The sequence below is a fragment of the Bos indicus x Bos taurus genome, chromosome 23, assembly GCF_003369695.1.
Source record: "Bos indicus x Bos taurus breed Angus x Brahman F1 hybrid chromosome 23, Bos_hybrid_MaternalHap_v2.0, whole genome shotgun sequence".
In the NCBI taxonomy this organism is placed as follows: domain Eukaryota; kingdom Metazoa; phylum Chordata; class Mammalia; order Artiodactyla; family Bovidae; genus Bos; species Bos indicus x Bos taurus.
In genome coordinates, this window is record NC_040098.1 from 19688040 (window position 1) to 19706069 (window position 18030).

General features: G+C 40.8%; 2 protein-coding genes across 10 annotated transcripts in view; one reads left to right on the plus strand and one right to left on the minus strand.

The window, feature by feature from the left end:
• SUPT3H (SPT3 homolog, SAGA and STAGA complex component) overlaps window positions 1–3197 on the minus strand; it is a 414047-nt gene extending 410850 nt beyond the window's left edge. For all 4 annotated transcript variants that reach the window (XM_027524850.1, XM_027524851.1, XM_027524852.1 and 1 more), the window contains exon 1: window positions 2905–3197. The gene's annotated coding sequence lies outside the window, so the exon portion shown is untranslated. The remainder of the gene's footprint in view (window positions 1–2904) is intronic.
• The window catches only part of RUNX2 (runt related transcription factor 2), a 351996-nt gene that overhangs the window by 44228 nt on the left and 289738 nt on the right, over window positions 1–18030 (plus strand). The gene's annotated exons all lie outside the window — the stretch shown is intronic.

Sequence of the window (18030 nt, forward strand, 5' to 3'; positions counted from 1 at the left end):
GGTTACTGCATTTAACCCTCAGCAGTGAGGAATCAAACCAAATGTGTTTGACTCTCAATAAAGTATTTTAATCCACTACACTATAAATTCAATTAACACAATAATGCATTAGATTGAACTATTATTCTTTACTATTTAAGTGAAACCAGTCTTTAACGTGGTAAGCAGATTTCTAACTAATTTCATCGCTCAATTTCACCATACAGTAAAACAGGTATTATTTTCAACAAGAATACTCAGTGTTCTGATTTGACTGGCATGGTCCAACTTTCTTTGCAGATTTTACAACAAAATATTTTTTTAGAGAAAACCAACAATCAAAGTACCCAAGATTGCTAGCCAATTATACTGAGAAAAGTAGAAATTTTTAATTATCAGTGGCTTAAGTGGACAGGTCACTTGCTGGCCTTACTCCAGACAGCTCATGTGTTATTTATGCACATAAGCAATATCTGTCACTACTTCAAAGTGAGTACATTTCTGAGACCACAGTACATTTACTCCTCCTAAAATTATATACTCCAGATTTCAACAAGCTTAAAAGGAGGGTGACCATATTATTATGTGGACCCAACTGGAACATTTTTTAAAATGAAAGGGTCCCTATTAATAATTATGCAGAGACAAACAGGCTCTAAACCATGACTGACCCAAAAAAGCAGGGTATACAGTCACCCTACACAAGAGCAATCCATTTGATTTGTATGTTATGGGGTATTCTCTGTATATGCTTTATTTATGAGCTTCCAGTTTTTGTTCCAGATCCAAGGATTATCATCAGCCTTGAGACAAAGGGTACCACTCTACAGACACCAGACCAGAGTTAAGGGTGTGTTATCTATAAATAAAGTGGGGTTTTTTTTAAGGTTTTCTTCAAAACTTAACTTTATAAACATTTGCTTAAAAAAAAAAAAAAAACTATATTTCAAAGAAAGCATCCTTGCAAAATACTGCCAAATTTCAGGCTTCTCTCTTCAAGAGTTTTGAATACCAATAACTACAAAACTATTGCAATGGCCCAATGCTCAAAGTTTACTATTATAGTTAATGAAAAACACCATCTTTCAAACTGAAAAAACTTTAGGAATAAAAGAGTTGAAAGGTTTTCACTGAAAACTAACTAAAGTGATAAAAGATAGTGGACACCCAGTCACAGTACAATAATGGTTAAAGGAAACTCCACTTCGTATTATTACAACTCTCCAGATGAATCTGGCATTAGCTGTACAACCTAGGAGTCAAAAGAATGCTTTACTTTAATTTGCAAGCTGTAAATAAGTATTAACAGACCCAAGCTTTGAACTACAGTATTTGAATGAAAGGTATTATTTGAATATAATTATGATTCCCTAAGGCAACAAATGTTCTAAGAACTGGCTTCTCCAACTTAAAATTCAACCAAATCAAGAATTGGAAAAGGTCTCAGGGCCTAGATTCTAGACCTATGCTGTCCAACAAGGCAGCCACTAGCCACAAGCCGCTATTTATATTTCAATTAATTTTGTTTGCTTAGTTGCTAGGTCCTGTTGGCTTCTTTTGCAAACCATGGACTGCAGCCTTCCAGACTCCTCTGTCCATGGGATTTTCCAAAGAATACTGCAGTGGGTTCCTTCTCCAGGGGATCTTCCCGACATCAATTAATTTAAATAAAATTAAAAATTAAATTCCTAAGTGCACTAGCCATACTTCAAATGCTTAAGAGCAACTTGTGTCTAGTGGGTACCATATTAGGAAAGCAGAGATTACAGAATATTTCCGTAACGACAGGAAGTTCCACTGGACAGGGCTGCTCTAGATCTTTTCTTAAATGTTCCCAGAGACAAGAAACGTGCAATAGCACACTAAAGGGCACTTTATTTTTGCAAAATAGTAACTATCAGGAAATTTATTCATAACAGTCAAATCCATCCTCTCTCAAACATCCACCAGAAATTCCACGAGTTCCGTACTCAATTTGGTCTTCAAGTAAATCTTCATAGACAAATTTAATTCTACTTCCAAAGTTCTATCCCTCACATACACTAAGACTCTAGATCTTCCCCTCCCAGATAAATTCATCATCATTTCTTTGCAAGGAAATATTGGTAGCTAAAGTCTTATAACCTCAGGGAGTTAAGCTCATTTATCCCCGTGTACATTAATAACACATTTCCAGGAACGCCTCTGAGCGCCACATATTACATTCCACTGCCCCCTATAAATTGAGGCCAGTTTCATTTTCTCACTTAGAAAGCCAGGTCACAGTCATTCTGAATTCCTTAAAACAGAGAGATAAAAATGACAGGTAATTAATCAGTGCTCAGAGCTTGCAATAAGCATTTAACCTGTATTATCTCATCTAATCCTCACATTTCTGAGATAGGCTACTACTACCCCCATTTGACAGACCAAAACACCCAGCCAAAAACACGCTAAATAATTTCCCCAGGGATAAGAGATGTGGGGAGAGTCAATCTTTTCCCTTTCCAGGATGCTATACCTCTTCTAACACTACCTAACTCTTCTTTCACCTCGCCCATAAAGCAACAATTTCCTTCTTTAAGAATTATTTCCCCCTAAACACGGCCTAGATGACAGGCGGAAGGTGCTTCTTAACACACCCAGCGGTACCCGCTCTCACCCGCCCGCCCAACTCCCCTGGCCCCACGCCCACCCGCCAACGGGGAGGAGTCAAGGCCAACTCCACACTCCGCGGGCGAACCCGGGCGCCTCGCGGGGCCGGCGGCTCCGGAGACGCTGCTTCGGTTCTCCCCTCGGCCTCCGGCGCGAACGCCCGGGACCCACCGCGGCCGTCCCCCGGGGACAGGGGCCGGGGCGGGGCCCAGACACGTGGGTTCGGCGCCCCTCTCGACCCCAGCCCTCTCCCCCGTCCTCCCCCGTCCCGCCCCCGATACCCCCTACAACCTCTGCTCTAAGAACACTTGTAGACACAGCTGGGCGTCCCGCGTGGAGAATGTGGGGTTAGAGATGGTGCGGTTTCTGCGGCGGCGGCCCGGGACACGCTTGGAAAAGGGCGGGGTGGGGGGCTGAAAGTGTCGAAAGGGAAAGGGTGGTTCAGCGGGGACGTAGTTGGGGTGGGGGTGGGGGGGCAAGATGGCGTGAGCCCGATTCTCACTGTGGGGCGGGGGTGGCGGAGGTGGAGGAGGGAGGGCTACGATCGCCCCCACCACTCTCGGCGCGGGCGCTGGCGCATGCGCGCTCGGCCAGGTGGCGCGCGGTCTCCTTTCCTGAGCCAGCCACTTCCGCCACACTCGCTGGGGGCGGGGCTTCGCGGCGCGCGCCTGCTGCCGCTTTCCCTGAGGCCGTGGTGCTTTGATCGCCTGGCCGGCGGGCGGGCGACCCCGAGCCACGCCGCGGCCTTTCTAGGACGAGGGCTGCTGGGAGAGGGGTGGGGATGAACAGAACTGGAGGATGTTCAGGGCCATTCCTTTAAGAATGAGCTGAGAGGGCTGGCGTTTTCGAGGGACGGAGGAAGTTTATTTTCAATTTCAGGGCAGAGATTGGCCTCTAACGGTTTCCTTCAGAATTGAGATGAACCGGAGTCCCAGCGGGACTGTGCCTTTAGGATGGTGCAGGGAAATGGAAAGATCAGAAAGGCTTGCTTCCCCAGAGGACCGCTCACGGTGCCGGTGTGAGGACAGGGGACAATTTCTGAGACAGTGAAACATCCGGTCTTCCGCCGGCTCCCGCGTATCACCACTCCATCCTTCCCGTACAGGCAGTGGAAGATGATACCCCGCAGCGACTTTTCCCCCATTCCTCATTTTAACATTTAACGACTACGTTTTGATTGAAACCTTTTTGCTATTTCAAGGCTTCTTGATGCGTGATCCTATATTTATTTTTCCTTAGAATTTTAGCCTGCTTCTCCTTATTTTTAAATCTTGACTCCCACTTTTGAGCTGTACATCCTGTCCTCAGGATTGATACAGATATATTCCTTTAAATAATACAGTCATAAGAGTGACTTGAGTTGCTTTCTTTATTTTTCAAAGATTTAACTACTAACCTTCCAGTTTTTTAAGCGTTGCTACTTCGGTTAGTTTCTTGCCGGTGAATATTTGTGTTCTGAAATAATCCCTTCCTTCTTCCTATTTGCTTACATTGTTTAAAATAGCAACTTATTTGATTATTTCCTCTGTGGATTGTAGTTGAGTTCTCTGTTAATTTCGTGTTTAGGTCTCTTCAACCTCCCCAATGCTTAAATACTTGCCAAATAATTAAAGTTTCAAAAGAATAAATATGTTTAGGATGTAAAAGCTCACCATAATGTGTAAATCAAGGCTCAGTTCATTGGTAGAAAAAGTGTAGACTTTAAGGGAAAGTAACAGAGAAAATTGTCATAATTTCTTACGAAGGAAGACTGGTTTATAAAATTGTTGAAAAACCCTTTCAAGTACATTAGCAAGAAAATAGAGAATTAAGAGAAATATTAATATTAGATCTACAGAAATATAACCCAAAGGAGATCATTTCAATTAAAATTATGTTCCATCAGTGTTGCCATACTCATATTTTCATGGGAGTTTTACCTGCATCACATGGGGACCAGATATAACCTAGTTTTCAGAACAGTACCCAGACTTTACTCTCAAGCCACTGGTATCTGACCTACAATATGATCACACACAATAGGAAAGGTGTCATGGAGAAAAGAAACTAAGTTAAACAAGGTTCTGGTAGAGGGAGCTCAAAATTTCACTCTTAGGAAATTGTGACATGCTGTTCACAAAGATCTTACCTTTGAAGTCACATGAATTATCTTAATGTTCCTACCTCCTGGAATCTGTTAAAATCTATTTTAAAAATTTGGCTTAGCTATAATTTTGTTTGTAGTTTGAGAGCATTCCTGTCCACAGAGTCAAAAATACTTTCCATTCAATTAATACCAAAGATCCTCAGTTATCAATACTACTAAAGTATCTTCATTATAACAATGCTAAAACAATGACACCAGTGCCGATAAGAAAATGTTGATGACTACCAGCTTTCAGAAAAATATGTGATTTCCAAACATGTGGAGAAGACACACCAGGAGACCAAACTGAATTCATCACACCACAAAAAAGTCTTCATCCCTTGAACAAAGCCAGCTGCTACTGTAGACTTTTACATTCCTCTGGCATATTAACCTTAATATAGACTCACTAATGCAAACAGAAAGGAATATATATCTAAGCAAAAATACCTCTTGGCATCTTAAAAGATGACTAGATTAGATAGGTAAGAAAAGAAGCCCTAATCCTCCAAATAATAGCAGAGGCCATGCATACTATGGAACCATCTCTGTGAGAAAGTAACTTCTCCTCCTGTGAATGCCATAGAACAATTCACTTCAGGTGACCTGCAAATTCTTAACTCTTTTGTGACCCATGACTCTTAATTATTTATTAGGATGCTTGTGGAGCCATTTTATCATTTTATCAATTATTTTATCCTTTGCTTAATTTGCTTTTCTAGTGTTTATGTAGTCACCATGGAAACTGCGTAAGACTGCATATTGTTTAGAATCCCATATTGTAATTTTTGCTATAGTCAATTAATTTCCTTATACTAAGAACAGGTTTTCAGTGGCAATCTCACAGTTACCTTGTTTTAATCTTAGAAGAAGTTCTGACCAAAACAGTTATTCAGTTCCGTGGTACCTGGTAAAGTCATTTTGTATCTTGGAGGCTCAGTTTTCATAAGTGTAAAATAAGGCAATCAAGCCAAGTAAAATACAATCTTGTAGCCCTAAAATTCTGTGCTTCTTTTAAATAGGCATGACCAAAAGATGGATCTTAAAGGTGTGCAGAATAGTTTTAGCTTTCATATTTATGCTTCCAAAAATTAAATACGATAATTAGCACCTGTTACTAATTCTCAACTCTTACTAACGTTGTCAGACTCTTGCTTTAGGCCAGTTTGGATGTTCAACTATGTGCATTTTAAAAGACCAACAGGGAAAGGTATATATTAATCAAATTTATTGATACACTGGAGGTGTAGCACATAATTATTCATAGTGTAATCAAATTGGCTTCCCAAACCTTCCAATTATATTCATATATTTCAAAGTAGGAAGAGTAGCAAAGTGATGAGAGAAGAAATACTAAAATCAGCTTGTAGAACTGTAATCATGATCCATCCTCTTAGGAAACTCTCATTGCAGGTTTAACATTCCAGGATCTTTTAAAATTAGTGCTTGGCTGCTAGAAAATGATCATGTTTTCAAGATTCCGATGGGAAGAGAATCAGAGAATATCAGGGTTTCATCAGGCCCCTGACCTCTCTAGACTTATGGAAACTTAAGTTGTTCCATTCCCATAGAATCTACTATATAATACCTCTTGTATTGGAAACAAACAACTTTTACATTTCTACCTTTGAAAAATAGGGTCTATTTGTTGAGAGTTAGTAATAGATGCTAATTATCATATTTACTCAGCAATTATTTATGATGGGCCTACCTGGGGTCGATAGAGTCGGACACGACTGAGCGACTTCACTTTCACTTTTCACTTTCATGCATTGGAGAAGGAAATGGCAACCCACTCCAGTGTTCTTGCCTGGAGAATCCCAGGACGGGAAGCCTGGTGGGCTGCCGTCTATGGGTCGCACAGAGTCGGACACAACTGAAGCAACTTAGCAGCAGCAGCAGCATAGTGTGCCTGGCACTATTCTAGGAGCCACAGATATAGCAGTGGACAAAACAAAACTCCATGCCATCATCAAACTCACATTCTAGAAGGAGTTGGACAATAAGCAAAATGAATACTCAAATTATATATTAAAAGGCCATTAGTGTTAGAGGTGGAAAAATTATACAACAGAAAAGAGATTATGGAATGAGATAAAGCACAAAAGGAATAAGAGAATTGTGATTTTTATATTCGACTAGCAGGGTAGGGCTCACTAAGGAAGTGTTATTTGAATAATGACTTGAAGAACGTGAAGGCGGTACCTGTAGTTGTTTAAAGAAAGAGAATTCCAGACCATGAGGACAATGCACGCGAAGGCCCTGAAGTGGGAACAGGGTTGGTAAGTTGCAGGAATGTCCAGAAGGCCATTTTAACTGAAGAAGAGTGACCCAGAAAGAAGAATAACATAATGTGAGGTCATAAAGGAACCAATGCATGACTCTCAAGTGTTCTGAAACACTGGAAAAATGACTTTGCCGTTAACTGAGATGGAAAGGACTGGGGAGAGAGTATCTTGAGTGTATGTACGAGACCAAGAATCCAATTTTAGGCATAAATAAGTAATGAAGTACAGAGTTTGTATTATCTTTAGCATTTTTGCCATCCTAAGTTCTTATGAAAGTGAAGGAAAGTTTGTACCTCTTTTAATAATAATTCAATTTTTAACCCTGCTCACATAATAGAAGCCCATCTAGACCTGTCTAATATATGTCAAAGAATATTTTATTTTTGCTTTAAGATGTGAGGAAGAATTCCCTGGCAGTCCAGTGCTTAGGACTCTGTGCTTCCACTACAGGGGTCACAGGTTCGATCCCTGGTCAGAGAATCAAGATCCTGAAAGCACATGGCATGGCCAAAATAAAGGAATAAAAGAAAACAATACTTGTTTTTCAGGGGATGAGGAGAGAGGGTCTATCAATACCTGAAAATAAAGTAGAGAATTCAGTTGAGACAAATATACAGAAACATTCAGTTCGACAAAGTATTTTCATGGAGATATTTAGATGTAAGTAAAACTGGATCTAATTCAGGGAATTGTTTGAGTAACTGTCTCCATTTTCTATTATGCATATGCATTTATTTTTCTACGAAATGTGGAAAGAGGGAGGAAAATTAATCTGTACCATGAGTGAAGTAAACCATGGTATAGATAATGCAACCTGCTGTTCCTAGTTCACATTCTGAAGCTGGATGCAAACCTGTATTGACTAAAGAATGCTCAGATCAATTGCTAGTGACCAGGAGTGAAAACTGAAAGTGTTACCTGCTCAGCCATGTCCGACTTTCTGCAACCCTGTGGACCGTAGCCCACCAGGCACCTCTGTCCATGGAATTCTCCAAAGAGAATACTAGAGTGTGTGGCCATTTCCTTCTCCAGGGGCTCTTCCTGACCCAAGGATAGAACCCAGGTCTCCTGCATTGCAGGCAGATTCTACCATCTGAGCTATCAGGGAAGCCCAGTGACCAGGGGTTTATATCAAAAATTTAATCAAGTTAATTTACTTTTATTTTTAGTCTTTCATGGATGCAGCAGAAGCTATATCCTCTTTCCAGAGTATACTTAAACTCATTAACCCAAAAAATACGGGCTTCTATGCCACCCTAATCCTAACACTAAACTTTCCCACTGGCTCAGCTGTAAAGAATCTGCCTGAGGGAGACCTGGGTTCAGTCCCTGGGTTGGGAAGATCCCCTGGGGGAGGGCATGGCAACCCACTTCAGTATTCATGTCTGGAGAATCCCATGGACAGAGGAGTCTGGCGGGCTACAGTACATACGGTCCCAAAGAGTCAGGCAATACTAAAGCAACTGAGCACACATATGCCACTTATTAGTATAATAATTTGTATTGAGAATGATATAAACTTCAGAGTTTTGTTGTGATGATTGCCTGAAAATGTACATAAGATGTCTGGCACATAAAAAGCCCTTAATATGTCTTCTTTTTCATTATTACTATTAAGAAGATGGATGACTCAAAAAACCCAGTTTTGAAAAGTGAATAATAGTTGAACAAAATGAAAAAGGGTAATTTAGGCAAAGGGAGTAACATAAGCAAAGCCAATGTGTTAGAGGGAATTGCAACCCGTCCAGCACACTGGGATCACAGTGTGTAAAAATGGGAGCCAGAAACTTGGGAGGGGACAAATCAGAGAAAGTCTTGGGCGTTGTTTTATGGAATTTGGACTTTATCTGATAAAAAATGGGGAAACTTGGAAATATGTATTTTAATGACATTATTAAATTTGCCTGTTACGAGGTTGGCAGTGATGTGCAAGAAATATTGGAAGGGTGAAAAATTGGAAGAAGTTAACTCAAGAAAGAGATGATATAGGCTAGAGCTATGTCAGTGGACTAGGAAATGATAGAACATGACGGATGGAAGAAATACTAAGGAAGTAGAATATAGAGGACCAAAATATAACTAACTGGTAAGATATCAGGATGGAGGTAAGCCCCAAGAAATAGAATGATTCCAAATTTCCTCAAGTTACCGAGAGGCAAGTTAGTCATGTTAAGTGTAAGGTGACCATATGAAATCGCAGGTAGCTATAAAGCAGTAGCCAACTGGACACTTCAGACAGAGTGGTGGAGATAGAAGCCAAAATCAAGTCTGGAGTTCAAGAGGGTAGATGCCCATTGGGAAACAGTAGCACACAGTACGTAGCATTCCACACATGTCACTTAGATGTGGAATTTAGCCCTGTACCAGCTTTGGCCTGAAAACGTTCTCCTAAAGGATCTGTGGACACAACTGAAGCCAAGAGAGACAATGAAATGCCCAGAAGAGTACGCATAGAACAAAGACTGGATTCTACACACCCACATTCAGTAGGACAGGGAGAGGAAGAACTCGTGAAGTACACTAAGGAAGCAGTGTTGTCATGGAAACCAGGAGGGCCAGGAGTTTTAAAGAGAGATGAACAGTACTAAAATGAGTTAGTTGGATTTAGCCCGTTCAAAACGACGTTTGGCAAAGCAGCTCCAATACAGTGGTAGGATTCATAATTTGTGCTCTCTCAGTCATGTCCGACTCTTTGCAACCCCTGGACTGTAGCCCTCCAGGCTCAGCAGCTCTAGGCAATAAGACAGGAGCAGTTTGCCATTTCCTCTTCCAAGGGATCTTCCTGACCCAAGGATCAAACTCTTAGTCTCCTGGGTCTCCTACAGTGGCAGATGGATTCTTTACCACTAGTGCCACCTAGGAAGCCCCTAGTAGGATATGTGGGAAGTCTCTGACAGGATTAGAAATTTGATTGTGGTGACTTGAAAAAGGAAGAGTAGATAAGGAAGTTGAGAATTCAACTGTGTTATTCTTTCCAAGAACTTGGACAGTGAAAGAAGCAAGAGAGTAGAGAAATATTCGAGGTCACAGAATAGATTTTTTTTAAGTTCAAGACCTTGAGTTTGCTCAAAAACTTTGGAGAAGATATCAGTAAAGAGGTTGAACACTTGATGTAGAGGAGGGACAATGGCAAAAATATCTGGGACATAAAGATGACAGTAGAACCTGGAAGAAATGGGAAGGTTTTTTTTTTTTTTAACTTTTTATTTTATATTGGAGTATAGTCAATTAATAATGTTGCCATGGTTTCAGGTGCACAGCAAGGGGACTCAGCCATACATATACATGTGTCCGTTCTCCCCCACACTCTCCTCTAAACAGGAAGGTGTTTTTCTTTTTTCTTTTTTTTTTTTTACCTTTTTATTTTGTACTGCGGTATAGCTGATTAACAATGTTGTGATAGTTTTCAGGTGAACAGCTAAGGGATTTAGCCATACATATACACGTATCCATTCTCCCCCAAACTCCCCTCCCATCCAGGTTGCCACATTCAGCAGAGTTCCATGTGCTATGCAATAGGTCTTGGTTTGTTATACATTTTAAATAACAGTGTGTACATGTCTATCCCAAACTGCATTAACTGTCCCTTCCTCCAAGAAACCATAAATTCCAAACAGGAAGTTTTTTTTTTTAATTTATTTTTTTACTGAAGGATAATTGCTTTACAGGATTGTCTTCTTTTCTGTCAAACCTCAACATGAATCAGACATCAGTTCAATTCAGTTCAGTCACTCAGTCATATCTAACTCTGCGAACGCATGCACTGCAGCACGCCAGGCCTCCCCGTCCATCACCAAATCCTGGAGTCCACCCAAACCCACGTCCATTGTATTGGTGATGCCATCCAACCATCTCCTTCTCCTCCTGCCCTCAATCTTTCCCAGCATCAGGGTCTTTTCCAATGAGTCAGCTTTTCTCATCAGGTGGCCAAAGTATTGGAGTTTCAGCTTCTACATCAGTCTTTCCAATGAACACCCAGGACTGATCTCCTTTAGGATGGACTGGTTGGATCTCCTTGCAGTCCAAGGGACTCTCAAGAGTCTTCTTCAACACCACAGTTCAAAAGCATCAATTCTTTGGCGCTCAGCTTTCTTTATAGTCTAATTCTCACATCCATACATGACTACTGGAAAAACCATTGCCTTGACTAGACAGACCTTTGTTGGCAAAGTAATGTCTCTGCTTTTTCATATGCTGTCCAAGTTGGTCATAACTTTCCATCCAAGGAGTAAGTGTCTTTTAATTTCATGGCTGCAGTCACCATCTGCAGTGATTTTGGAGCCCCAAAAAATAAAGTCAGCCACTGTTTCCCCATCTATTTGCCATGAAGTGATGGGACCAGATGACATGATCTTAGTTTTCTGAATGTTGAGCTTTAGGCCAACTTTTTCACTCTCCACTTTCACTTTCATCAAGAGGCTCTTTAGTTCTTCTTCACTTTCTGTCATAAGGGTGGTATCATCTGCATATCTGAGGTTATTGATATTTCTCCTGGCAATCTTGATTCCAGCTTGTGCTTCATCCAGCCCAGCATTTCTCATGATGTACTCTGCACAGAAGTTAAACAAGCAGGGTGACAATATGCAGCCTTGACGTACTCCTTTTCCTATTTGGAACCAGTCTGTTGTTCCATGTCCAGTTCTAACTGTTGCTTCCTGACCTGCATATAGGTTTCTCAAGAGGCAGGTCAGGTGGTCTGGTATTCCCATCTCTTTCAGAATTTTCCACACAGTAATCATACATCCCCTCCGTTCTGAACCTCCCTCCTTCTCCCTTTCCATATCACCCCTCTAGGTTGATACAGAGCCCCTGTTTCCTGAGCCATACAGCAAATTCCCGTTGCCTGTCTATTTTACATATGGTAATGTCAGTTTCCATGTTACTCTTCCCATACATCTCACCCTCTCCTCCCTTCTCCCAATGTCCATAAGTCTATTCTCTATGTCTGTTTCTCCACTGCTGCCGTGTAAATAAATTCTTCAGTACCATTTTTCTAGATTCCATATATATATGTTCAGTTCAGTTCAGTTCAGTCACTCAGTCATGTCTGACTCTTTGCAACCCCATGAATAGCAGCACACCAGGCCTCCCTGTCTATCACCAACTCCCGGAGTTCACCCAAACTCATGTGCCTCAAGTCAGTGATGCCATCCAGCCAAAATATATGTTAGAATACAATATTTATCTTTCTCTTTCTGACTTGCATCACTCTGTATAATAGGTTCTAGGTTCATCCACCTCATTAGAACTGACTCCAATGTGTTCCTTTTTATGGCTGAGTAATATTCCATTTAAGGGCCTAGATCTGATAGATAGAGTGCCTGATGAACTATGGAATGAGGTTTGTGACATTGTACAGGAGACAGGGATCAAGACCATTCCCATGGAAAAGAAATGCAAAAAAGCAAAATGGCTGTCTGGGAAGGCCTTACAAATAGCTGTGAAAAGAAGAGAAGCAAAAAGCAAAGGAGAAAAGGAAAGATATATATAAAAAAAAAGGAAAGATATAAACATCTGAATGCAGAGTTCCAAAGAATAGCAAAAAGATTGGGGCTGGTGCACTGGACGGCCCAGAGGGATGGTATGGGGAGGGAGGAGGGAGGAGGGTTCGGGATGGGGAACACATGTATACCTGTGGCGGATTCATTTTGATATTTGGCAAAACTAATACAATTATGTAAAGTTTAAAAATAAAATAAAATTAGAAAAAAAAAAAAAAGAATAGCAAAAAGAGATAAGAAAGCCTTCTTCAGTGATCAATGTAAAGAAATAGAGGAAAACAACAGAATGGAAAAGACTACGGATCTCTTCAAGAAAATCAGAGATACCAAAGGAACATTTCATGCAAAGATGGGCTAGATAAAGGACAGAAATGGTATGGACCTAACAGAAGCAGAAGATATCAAGAAGAGATGGCAAGAATACACAGAAGAACTGTACAAAAAAGATCTTCACGACCCAGATAATCACGATGGTGTGATCACTCACCTAGAGCCAGATATCCTGGAACGTGAAGTCAAGGGGGCCTTAGAAAGCATCACTACAAACAAAGCTAGTGGAGGCGATGGAATTCCAGTTGAGCTATTCCAAATCCTGAAAGATGATGCTGTGAAAGTGCTGCACTCAATATGCCAGCAAATTTGGAAAACTCAGCAGTGGCCACAGGACTGGAAAAGGTCAGTTTTCATTCCAATCCCAAAGAAAGGCAATGCCAAAGAATGCTCAAACTACCGCACAATTGCACTCATCTCACGCGCTAGTAAAGTAATGCTCAAAATTCTCCAAGCCAGGCTTCAGCAATATGTGAACCGTGAATTTCCTGATGTTCAAGCTGGTTTAGAAAAGGCAGAGGAACCAGACATCAAATTGCCAACATCTGCTAGATCATGGAAAAAGCAAGAGAGTTCCAGAAAAGCATCTATTTCTGCTTTATTGACTATGCCAAAGCCTTTGACTGTGTGGATCACAATAAACTGTGGAAAATTCTGAAAGAGATGGGAATACCAGACCACCTGACCTGCCTCTTGAGAAATTTGTATGCAGGTCAGGAATGGACATGGAACAACAGACTGGTTCCAAATAGGAAAAGGAGTTCGTCAAGGCTGTATATTGTCACCCTGCTTATTTAACTTATATGCAGAGTACATCATGAGAAATGCTGGACTGGAAGAAACACAAGCTGGAATCAAGATTGCCGGGAGAAATATCAATAACCTCAGATATGCAGATGACACCACCCTTATGGAAGAAAGTGAAGAGGAACTAAAAAGCCTCTTGATGAAAGTGAAAGTGGAGAGTGAAAAAGTTGGCTTAAAGCTCAACATTCAGAAAACGAAGATCATGGCATCTGGTCCCATCACTTCATGGGAAACATATGGGGAAACAGTGGAAACAGTGTCAGACTTTATTTTTCTGGGCTCCAAAATCACTACAGATGGTGACTGCAGCCATGAAATTAAAAAATGCTTACTCCTTGGAAGGAAAGTTATGACCAACCTAGATAGCATATTCAAAAGCAGAGACATTACTTTGCCAACAAAGGTCCGTCTAGTCAAGGCTATGGTTTTTCCTGTGGTCATGTATGGATGTGAGAGTTGGACTGTGAAGAAGGCTGAGTGCCGAAGAATTGATGCTTTTGAACTGTGGTGTTGGAGAAGACTCTTGAGAGTCCCTTGGACTGCAAAGAGATCCAACCAGTCCATTCTGAAGGAGATCAGCCCTGGGATTTCTTTGGAAGGAATGATGCTAAAGCTGAAATTCCAGTACTTTGGGCACCTCATGCGAAGAGTTGACTCATTGGAAAAGACTCTATGCTGGGAGGGATTGGGGGCAGGAGGAGAAGGGGACGACAGAGGATGAGATGACTGGATGGCATCACTGACTCGATGGACGTGAGTCTGGGTGAACCCTGGGAGTTGGTGATGGACAGGGAGGCCTGGCGTGCTGCGATTCATGGGGTTGCAAAGAGTCGGACACAACTGAGCGATTGAACTGAACTGAACTGAACTGAGGGTTAGTTTTCTGGTAGTCTAGGGTCTTGGAGGCAGTGCTCCCACTCCAAAGGCTCAGGGCTTAATCTCCATTTCAGCACTGAGGGAATCTGGAAATAATTTCTGTCCTTTTGGTTTTGTAGTCCATGAATTGGGCCAAAGTGTCAGTTCTTAAGTTGAATTTCCATTTCTATGGTTATTTTCTCTTTCGGCATTGCTGCGTAAATGTAATTTTGCTGCAATGGAAGCACTGGTTTAAGTAGTTGGGGAGTCCTGTGGGATTAAGTTAGAGCTGGCATTGTGGTACACTTCTCAGATATAAGAGTTGATAGCCTTGGAGCATCCCAGTGAATGGCTTGTATATGAGTGCCTATTAGGGGCAGCTCTTAGTTTTCGTTACTTTGTCAAAAATCTCGTTACTCTCCTTAAGACTGTCTCTTTGACAGCAAGGTATCACTCACTTGTCTGTCCACACCTCCTCATTCCCCAAGCCTCTGCACCTTGCATTCTCACCTCCACAGCCGAATCCCCGCTGCAAGCTCCACTCCTAAACAGGAAGTTTTTGATCAAAAGTCCAGGAAGTGGAATGAACCTTAAAATAGAAAAGGATTAACTGGAAGAAAAGAACAAGAACTTGAGGCAGTTCATACCAATGACCCCAATTTTGAGATTCCCTAATATTTGAAAATAACTTCTACAGAACTTGTGACTTCCCCCAACTAGAAAGCAAGTGATAAAGCAAAAACTAGGCTACTCAACCATATTCTAGTCATTTTTTAGTTACATTTTTCATATCATAGTGTAATATATTTATTCAGAACAATATCCTTCAAGATTTAAAAACTCTGCTGGTTTCTCTCTGGAAATGGATGTCATATGTGATTAAAAAATCTGAACCAAGAGAATATTTTGTTTCAAGTTTTACCAAGAGAATTCTGTTAAAAATTTTTGCTTCTCTACTCAATTTCTACTTTTATATTAGAAATAAAATTGTTCTTAACTCAGTCAAAAGTATTCAGTAACTCACTGTATAGCAGCAGTTCTCAAGTATGCTCCTGCAATAATCATCCCATTCTAATTAATGGTAGATGGGAAGAAAGCATACAAATTGAATTTTCTCAATTTTAAGTTATTCTTCCATAAATTTTTCTTAACCTTTTGGCCCTTGTAACTGATTATTTTGCAAAAACAAGTGCTAATAGGTTACAAAATAAGTGAACAAATAGTAAAGTAATATTAATAGAACTTGAAGTTAGCCAGTCATACTTCATTCAATAATTTGTCTATAATTGGACACATGTTCATGGTTATAATTTTTATACTGCATACCAAAAATACAGTCCATTTCTACTACCATTGTTCCAACAGTGTTGCCTTTGCTCAAATACTTGGAACCTAACTTAGAACTACTTTTGGGATCTGGAGAGATGTTCTTTTGAATACCTTAAACAATGGGAAAGCCAACAGTCACAATCTGGAAGAATCTTAAAAACTTATTTTATAGCCAAGTAGGTAGGTGGGTGATAAGGCTGATTTATCCAGATGTGCCTTGCTTTAAGAAATATGAGGCTCCCCTGGTGGCTCAGTGGTAAAGAATCTGCCTCTCAATGCAGGAGACGCAGGTTTGATTCCTGGGTCAGGAAGATACCATGTGTCATGGGGCAACTAAATCCATGCACCACAACTACTGAGACTGTGCTCTAGAGCCTGGGAGTTGAAACTACTGAGCTCACTCCCCCTAGAGCCAGTGCTCAGCAACAAGAAAAGCCACTGCAATGAGAAACCCACTCACCAGAGCTAGAGAAAAGCCCTCTCAGCAATGAAGACCTAGCACAGCCAAAAATAAATACATACATAAATAAAACATTTTAAAAAGAAATATGACATCATATGTGGAAATCCATATGTACAATCTATAGGTGCACAGAGCAGATGACAATGAGGTGTTTCTGTAAGTACTGATAAGACTAATCTCTGAAAGTTAGTTTGTACAATAAACAAGTAGCAGATCACAGAAGGGATATAGATCAACACAAGCCTTAATTGTAACCTGACTACAATACCAGATCCGAAAATAGGTTAGTAAGTTTCAAAGCACAGAAAAAGCAGAATTAGAATTAGAAATTGGCATAGCATATTTTTATATGGTGGAGGTGAATGGGAAAAGAGAAACGAGTTAGGCTATCAGAGTCCTAACATCATTCAAGGAAACAAATTAGGTAGCTAACTCCTCTTATCCTGATTCTGTTATGATCAGCAATCTTTGGATATTGTTCCAAATAATATTATGATCAAGCTGATTGTTGTTGTTCAGTCGCTCAGTTGTGTTCAACTCTTTGCGACCCTGCGGACTGGAGCATACCAGGCTTACCTGTCCTTCACCATCACTGCTCAAACTCATGTCCACGGAGTTGGTGATGTCATCCAACCATCTCAGTCTCTGTCGTCCCCTTCTCCTCCTGTCTTCTATCTTTCCCATCATAAGGGTCTTTTCCAATGAGTCGGCTCTTCCCATCAGGTGGCCAAAGTATTGGAGCTTCAGCTTCAGCTAATAGGATCAAGCCGATAGTATGGTTCATTCCAACCAGCAGTTATATTTCCTCACTACAAATTGATAACTCAGCATTTCAGTTTTAATGCTGGTCTTATTTGAGTCAGGGTGAGTCAGCTTGGAAACAGGGATAATGTTACCTGGTAAGGGTCGGGACCAAACCCCAAACTCCACAACTCTACAGTGAGAGGCTCAGACAGCCCTCCTTGGCAGCACCCCAACCTGGAACCCTGCCTTCCTTCTGAACAACTTCAGGAAACAGATAAATTAGCATGTGCTTATTCACTTCATAAAAGGATCAGTTGCTTTATGAAAATATTTTAAAGCCCAAGGAACTTAAAGTGGATGTTATTCAGTCACTGAGAAATGACTTCTGAGTTCACTCAGAAATTCTTTAACCTTCACATAACTAGTCTTGATGGTGCAGTGGGATTGAAATGAGAATGTATTCAACAGTCGCACATTTGAGAAGTTCAGCCGTTAAAGAAAGGAAGGAAACAAGATGGAAGACGGAAACGGTTATGGTGCAAGTGGAAAGAGTTTTGGTTCTTTTTTTTGGGGGGGGTCTCCCCCTCATGTAAAGGACATTAGATTAGGAAAAAAGAAAGAAGGAGCTGACAGAAACCTGTGAGATAGCCATTGAGTAGATGAAGTGGAATTCAGGCTCCCTAAGAAGATTGGGTTTGTGTGGCAAAGGATGCAGGCATATCTCTTCTCTGGGAATAACTCCTTCAAAATTCCTCTGAAATATTAATATAATATTTAGGCACTTCTTCTAAATGCGTAGCTTTATTACTAGAGAATGGCTTTAGACTCTCTTTTCTCTGATCAGGTATCTCTCAGCTTTTTATTTACCAAATATGATTTAAGTTTCTCTCACAGTTAAAAGAGGAAGAAAGGTGTGATTCCTGTCCTAGAGGAACTTACCCCCTAACAGGAGAAATGGATTTGTAAACAAATCAT